Genomic DNA, 8094 nt, shown 5'->3' with positions numbered 1-8094 from the left:
GAAAGTCCCCACCTGCCAGGTACGGGTAGAGCTATAGAATATGTGCATTCTTTGGGCCTTGCGGGCACTTAAGGCCGACTTTCCTCGCAGATACACGTACCCATCACCCACCCACCCCCGCCCCCGTCACCTGCTGGGGTCTCACCTGGAAGGCTGGTGTGGGATGCGTGCTTTCCTCCACTGTGGCTGAGGCTCCTTCTTCTGCTCCTGGGATATTGGCAGATCGCTGCTGGACCCTTGTTTGTGGTCCCCTCACCACACAGTCCCCTGGGACGGGACCTACGCCCTCTACACTGGCACGCCCCCATATAGCGCCCACACATTTGAACACATTCTGGAGATGCAGGCTGGTCTTTGCTCTGCCATCAGAGAGTCAAGGCAGCCTGCGACAGACCAGACTGTGCCCTCCTTATTCATAGGTTGAAGTCCTGTTTGAAGATAGGTCCTAAAAGGAGGTAAGCAAGGTTAAACGGGTTCATAAGGCTGGGGTCCTGAGCCAATGGGGTTAATGTCCCTGTAAGACAAGATAGCAGAGAGAGTTTCCTCCATCCCTCCTTCCCTCCCACTTTCCTCCCTCCCTCCCTCCTTCGGGTGTGAGCCAGGCACCCACCCACTGTGTGGCTCAAGCTTCTGGGTGTGTATATTAAATCCTTGATTTGAGTCCCCATGTAGCCCCTCTTCCTGGCCTAAAGGGAGGGGCAGGCAGTGCCTCCCACTAAGGGGGGTTGGAGGCACTGACTGCCCCCCCCCATCAGCAGGGCTGCAGTGAGGCTCACAGCATAGCAACAGCTCTCCCCCAAGAACTCCTCTAATCATCTATGCTTTCAGATCCATAAACTGTGGGGGGGGGGGGGACAGGTTTCAGAGCCATGTCGCTGGTTTCGCACTTGGGTTTGACAATTTTGATCTGGCATGTGGAATCTATTGTCTTAACCGAAAGTTCCATTTTAGTGCCATTTAATACACAGCTGACAAGAGGTCTTGAAATTAGGTCTCTAAGATGTGCTGGTCTTCCCACAACTGTATTGCACTGACCTTCGGAAATGGAAGGATTTCAGACTGTAGACTCATGGGGGCAGAGCTGAGCCTGTCGTATTTACCCCTAGACACCTTGATTTCTGACGCGCTGACACAGAACCTACATACACCATTGTATAGGTGGAAATCGCTGTATGGACATCAGCCAGTGCTGGTCATGTGTCAAGGGCTTAATAAGTATTTATTAAACTGTTGAATGGAACTGGGAGGCCAGCTTTCCAGGGCCAGAATGAGGGGTTGTCATAAATATGCGGGGGTCTTCCGGAAGGGCCGAGGAGATCTTTTGTGTGAAAGGAGCCTCTCTGGCACATAGGTAGGAAATGTTACCACCTGTACATTTCCCAAGAGGTTGGGCCAGGCCCACTTCCATTCCGGTCTAGCTTCCACTTCTTGTTTTTCTCCAGACATACAGGAGCCATCTCCTTTCATCTCAGGGGTTGGTCCCACCTGCCTCCCAAAGGAAATAATCACCTGAGGACAGAAGCACAGGGCAGTCATGGGAGGGAGCCAGTCTGCAGCTGCCCTGGAGGAGAGGAGCCCTGGACCAGCCCAGACAGGAGATAGGGCCCCAGGCCATGGTTTGAAAGATCAACCTTGGCCCTTGGCTGAAGCAGGGAAAAAATAAATGATGGTACAGTGAGGACGGGGTCCAGGGTCATTGCTGATTTCAGTTTCACCCCTAACATGCTATGTCGCCTTGGGAAAATCTTACTCCCTAAATAAGCCAGGAGGTGGTGGGGGGACAGGGGGGTTTGCTGGTAATGCTTTGCACATGTATGTTGCAAGGACTCATCAGACAGGCTCCATGAAGCATATTTGTCCTGGAGGGACAAACAGTATGAGCTATTTATTTTAGGAGCACAGCTTAACCAATGCCTCCAGCTTAGCCCAGAACCACCACTGCCTGGCTCTTCTGGCATGGTCTCTCAGAAGCAACAAAGTCTACTTAGGTGTCTTTTTTGCCTGGAGCCCAGCTAGCCTGCTCTGAGCAGAAGGCGAAATGCTATTGGTCTGGCACTCCAGGTCCTGTGTTTCTGACCTTGGCCCCCTCTTGTGCTCAGTCATTTATCCAGAAGTATTTATCGAGCTCTTCATCTGTACCAGGCCAAGGGCTGGGCCCTGAGGGTGCAAAACTGGAAACACACTGGTCTTTGCATTTCTAGTTTCAGCTCCCATCACAGAAGGCTGCGCCCTGTGTTCCAGAAATGTCCATCCATCTCTGTTCCCTTGCAGTCTGTCCCTTGTGCCCAGAATGCTTTTTCTCTCCTCTGCCTGCCAAATCCTCACTTCTCCTTCAAGCACTCTTTCTGTGAGGTTTTCATGGGCTCCAGTAAGCAAAGTAAAACCCGAGAGCACCTCCCGACTTTGGCCTTCTGGGTGCCGAATGCAGCCATGCTGGCTCTGTCTGTAGAGTGACGGATGACCCTGGATTACGCTTAAGTACTTAAAGCCAAACGGGACCTCATTTTGAGGTGGTTTCACCCAGAAATCCGCCTCAGGACCTAGACCCACAGCCAGCATGGCATCAGACTCTGGGCGGCAGTTTTTCGCTCCAATAAGGTAACGTGTATTGTAGCCTTACCGAAGGCTGGAGTCCAAGAGGGTGGGCCTAAGGTCCAAAAGACCCCAGGAAGAGTGCAGGATAGTAAGGTAGGAATGAATAGTTTGGGGTTTGATTTAGTAGTGTTTTATCTTTTGAAGGAGAGCCAGGAAGAGTCGGGCTCATTTCCCGACTTGAGAAGGAAGCGCCGGCCACGGTCAGCTGAGGGTGGGCAGGCCGAGCCTGGCAGGGCAGGAGTTGGCTGCTGACCACCTGCTTAGACAGTGGGTGCACTGATCCATCTGCTCGCCTCGCATGGAACCTGCCTGACCCAGCAGACAGGCCCCAGAGTGTCTGCCTGGGAGTCCTGTCTGAATCCTCCCGAGAGGCAGAACCCCTTCCCTCTTCACTTCCTGTACAAAATACAGTGTACAACAGAATATGCGAGGTAAAGTAAGGCCAACAGATCAGGGGACGATGGCCAATGAGAAGACAGTTTAGGACTCACTGTTTCCAAGAGGAGGGGCCAGGGCCACCCGAAGTAGCACCAGGGTCAGCCAGGCAGAGGGAGCTGGGGGTGGGGTGGGGTGTGGATGCAGGCAAAAGCCTTTACTGTGGCTCCATGGGAAGGGACGGGCAAGGCAGGGGAAGCAGGCTTACCATTGGTTAGTTTGGATAATTTCAGTGGGCTCTGGGGCGTATGGCTGCGCCCTGGCTTGGTACCAGGCCTTGGAGTGATTCGGGCAGGTGGAGCGTGGCCCCGAGTGTGAGAACCTGCTAAATGAGGGGGTTGGGGTGCAGGCTGAGGCTTGGTGGGGTTGCATGTGGAAAGCATGCTCTCGGGCTAGTCTAGGAACTGGCTAGCCCTGGAAGGGGCTCAGTCCCACTAGTCAATCAACTCTGTCTTTGTCGTGCACACACAGCCACAGATGGGACGTAAACAGGTGGGCGGGGCTTGTTCCAAGGAAACGGTATTTATGATAACAGGCAGTCAAAAGGAACTGACTGGTGGGCCAGTCTGCAGACTCCTGGCTCAGAGTTAGGGGTCCACAGGCAGGCACGGGCAGGGTGCAGGGTGAGGGTGGAGGGACAGGGCTGGAGGGGCAGCACGTCACCTTGAGGGTGAGCCCGGGACGGGCTTTGAGCAAAGAAGTGGGAAAGGGAGCCCCTGTTACACTAGGTGGTTTTCCAAGGGTCGCTTTGGGGTCGCTGTGGTGGTCAGAGGTGGCAAGGCTAGCCCGGAGGCTACTGCTGTGGGCCTGAACCAACCGTGTCCACTCGGGCGGGGAAGAGGGACAGACTACAGAGGATTTCAAAGAAAAGAAGTGACCGGACTTGGGGACGCTCTGTCTATGGCCTGATTGTCTAGTTTCCAGCTTTTGTAAGTTTCTAGTTTCCGGATGGCAGGGCCACTCATTGTGCTGAGTAAGCCCGAGGAGGGGCCGTGAATATGAGAATTGACCCGTCAATTGTGGGAGACTCTGGAGAAGGATGAAACTGAGCTCCCCACCGTATGTTCCGTGGGACATGAATAGGTGAACCAAACAGAAGCGGATGTGGCTGCTCTCAGCCCTTCAAGATGTCACTCCGTTTCCTTCCAGCCTCAGCTGTGAGTTCACTGTCATTGCTTGGAGTTACTTGTCTTTTCTCTTTGGTTGCGTCTAAGATTTCCTCTTCATCCTGAATTCTCCAGTTTCACTATGACGTGTGAGGTGTGGATTTATTTGGATTTATTCTGTGCCCTACTGCAGTGCCTTTTAATATAAGGACGCGTGGTTTTCTATAATTCTTGGAACTTCTCAGCCAATATGTCTTCAAATATGGTTCCTTGCCTTTTCTTCTACTTCTGCTGGAGCTCCTGTTAGACAAAAGTTAATACCCTTGAAACCAATTTTACTCTTAGCTACACTTTCATGGTTTAAAAAAATTCCAATTCATGAATCTTCTGTTTAATTCCTTTATCTCTAGAGTTCATCCAATGTTTTGAATTTTTCATCTCAGTGACTTTGCTTGTCAATTCTGAGTTTTCCTCTTGGCGCTTTTCCCTATTTGTTTGATTTTGTTTCAAGAGGTCCTATTCCTCGAAAATGTATATTACTCCTTGACTTATCTCTTTCAACATCCTGAAATAGCTGTGGAAGAGTCCAGCTCATATTTGCAACTTGGTGTGTGCAGAGAAAGATGTCTAGCCACATGGAGAGTAGCTTGGTCTGGACAGAGAAAACCATGCAAGACCAGTCAGCACGGTCTGGCCCATTGATACGCTTATAAGTGATGTCACTGTGGCGTGATATTTGTCACCAATGTAATGTTGGGAGCATGGAATTCATTGGAGGCCACTTACAAGGGAATTACTCAAACTCTGAGAACTTGCCCTTGCTGAGTTAAGAGTCATCCGAAAGACAGAGGTTCAGATTCCACCCCACCCCCCCACCAAGGCAGAGGTTTGTTACTCCTGAATTCAGAGCCAACAGCCCTATTTGGTTTGAACTGACTTAAACAATATTTTTCCACATTTGGGCACAGCCACTCTTTGCCAAGAGAAGGGCAGAGCAACGCACTGCTGTGATTCTCTGAGGACGGGCATTGTGCCTCCTCCTTTCCCTCTCTGCCTACATCGACCATGCTGCTCAATAAAACTTCACTGACTTGTATTATAAAATGGTCATTTAATATGAGTCACGATAGAAGTAAATTATATATACCATAACGTCTACATTCAGATGGATGTTGTAGCTGCGTTGGGATCCTGTGTCCTAATTGAGCGATGTGGCATTGCTCCAGAGGGTACAGCAACTCTGCTGGAATTGCCCTAGGGCCATTCTATAAGCTGACGTAGATTGGCCCAAGTTAATCCAATGGTCACACTTCACATGTATGCACTGTATGTATGTGTGTGTGTGTACGTCCATTAGGTATATATACAAGGTCTGACAATTAGGTTCATGAAAAAGTGCTACCTACCTCATTGCTGAATATCACTATGGTCACCGTCGAAGTTCTCCCCTCGGGAAGCTCTGCACTGACGCCAGCGCCTAGTCCACCCTTCAAAGCCACTTTGGAACTCTTTTTCTGGAATGGCCATCAGAGCTGTTGTCATATTACCCTTGATGTCCTGTATGTCATCAGAATGTCTTCCTTTCAATATTTCCTTTATCTTCGGGTAAAGAAAGAAGTCACTGGGGGCCAGATCAGGTGAGCAGGGAGGGTGTTCCAATACAGTAATTTGTTTTCTGGCTAAAAACTCCCTCATAGACAGTGATGTGTGAGCTGGTACATTGTCGTGTTGCAAGAGCCATGAATTGTTGGCGAAAAGTTCAGGTCACCTAACTTTTTCATGCAGCCTTTTCAGCACTTCCAAATAGTAAACTTGGTTCACTGTTTGTTCAGTTGGTACAAATTCATAATGAATAATCCCTCTGATATCAAAAAAGGTTGGCAACATCATTGCAACAAGGTTGAGAACTTAATTGTCCAACCTCGTATACAGAATAAAAATGAAACATAATGTAATATATGTAGATGTATTATATACTTATTTTGTAAAAAGCAATATTGGCAAAATCCATTAACACATCAAAGCAACGCTGTTGCAACATTTGCAACGCACCTCTTCCCTTTACTGAATCCCAATTTAATAAAACAGTGTTTAGCTTCCACTGTTTCCAAATCTTTCAGTATTTGATAGGTCAATAATTATAATTGTATGTTGATGTCACAATATACTATTTTAATGATGTGTTACTATAATAATCCTTGCACGAGACTTCCAGAATTGCTGTTTTATAACTATTGACTGGCAAATTAAAGCTTCCCTCAGTGGTGAGAAAGCCAGTTGCTGGAGATAACACCATTAGCAGAAGGATGGTTGAATGCGTGATTGGCATACATGGAATTTAGCTGAAAGTGAGCACCCAGAGACATCTAAAAGTTCTAAAGGACAAGTAATTTGCAAGGACCCCAGATGAGTGACGTTTTAAAGGTACTTGGTAATTTAAGGCTCAGTGGACACAGCCCCTAGCTCGTCAATCCCTGGGGAGCTCAGTGGGTCCTCAGTGGAAATTCCTACGTGTACAACGGGGCCAAAGTCTGAAGTGAGAAATCACCTGAAATTGGAAAGAGTGGGAAAAACACGCAGAAAGTGGACAGGGAGAGAAGAAGGAGAGGAGAGACAGATAGAGGGAGGGAATAAATAAATACGACACAAGAAGGAGACAGAAAGTGACGTAGCAGGATGACCAGCGTGAAGAGAGGAGAATATGGAAGAACTAGGAAGAGCTGCTGGCGGGGAAGGGACACTCCTATATTCCCCAGCTTCACAGGGCCGGGCTCCAGCTCTGTGTGCACCACTGCTGCGTGGTGGACCCTGGGAAGTGTTTATCAGGAACCCATGGATGCCTGGGCAGCCCTGGTGGTGAACTCACCCTTATTTATCCTCATCATTCCACAGGAACACAGTTCTGCTTTGTCTCTATGGGGCTCTAGCGACCGTGTTTCCATGAAAATAAGACCTTGCCAGACCATCAGCTTTAATGCGTATTTGGAGCAAAAATTAATAGAAGACCTGGTATTATATTATATTATATTATATTATATTATATTATATTATATTATACCCAATCTTATATTATAGTAAAATAAGACTGGGTCTTATATTAATTTTTACTCCAAAAGATGTATTAGAGCTGATGGTCCAGGTAGGTCTTATTTTCGGGGAAACACGGTACCAAGGGCCTCTTTGATTTACTGGGTCATTTACATTTTTGCTACAGGGGGATGGATACCCCCACCCTACACCTGAGTATCTGGTCTTTTCCAACGGAAATCCCAGTGTTCTCTTAAGAAATTCCAGAAATAAAAACCTCCTAATTTCTTGGTTCTTTCTGAGTGCTATCCCTTGCAATGCTGAAGCTGCTCAGATTCTGAAAGGAGTTGCTGTTTTTCTGAGAAGGGCTTCAAAGCCAAGGGGACCACAAGTTCACAGTCCCTGGGGGAGTAACAGGAGTGGTCCCAGGTCAAGGAAATCCCAGTGGACTTCTGACAACTCCCTACACCTTGCGGTTAAAATTTCATTTCAGACACACCAGATGGTGGCGCCATAGGAAGCTTCACAAAGCTCCTCACCAAACCACAGACTTTCTCTGCCTGCTGAGTCTTTCTCTCCCAGGTTCCAAAGAGAAAATGAAAAGAAGAGCAGTTTCTAGGTCACCATGGCAACCACCTGGAAACACCTGTCTCTGTTGGCAAGGGATGGCTGACAAGGGGGAGAGCATGAAAAACTACAAACATCTTGTTTTCATTGACTTACAGCTAGTTGTCCAAATATTTGTCTCATTTAAGGTACATTCACACAAAAAAAAGCATCGAATTTAGAGTATACTTTTATTATCCAGCACAAACATCTTCTGGGACAATCATAAGCTTATCTGAAAATAATCTAAACAATAAAGGTTGTAATTATTAGGTTGGTGCAAAAGTAATTGTGGTTTAAAAGGTTAAAAATAATTGCAAGAATA

General features: G+C 47.9%; 1 protein-coding gene across 1 annotated transcript in view; it reads right to left on the bottom strand.

Annotated features, from left to right (window-relative positions):
• Positions 1 to 631: 631 nt before the first annotated feature.
• Positions 632 to 8094, bottom strand: part of ADAMTS17 (ADAM metallopeptidase with thrombospondin type 1 motif 17) — a 255794-nt gene continuing 248331 nt past the window's right edge. Inside the window, exons 24-25 of the transcript XR_016018253.1 lie at positions 5543 to 5735; positions 632 to 4436 (exon numbers count right to left, since the gene is read on the bottom strand). The gene's annotated coding sequence lies outside the window, so the exon portion shown is untranslated. The remainder of the gene's footprint in view (positions 4437 to 5542; positions 5736 to 8094) is intronic.

This window comes from Rhinolophus sinicus, chromosome 13 (assembly GCF_057876585.1).
Source record: "Rhinolophus sinicus isolate RSI-liver-muscle chromosome 13, RSI-T2T, whole genome shotgun sequence".
In the NCBI taxonomy this organism is placed as follows: Eukaryota; Metazoa; Chordata; class Mammalia; order Chiroptera; family Rhinolophidae; genus Rhinolophus; species Rhinolophus sinicus.
The sequence above is the reverse complement of the archived record's forward strand: the minus strand, read 5'-3'. Positions and strand labels throughout refer to the sequence as shown.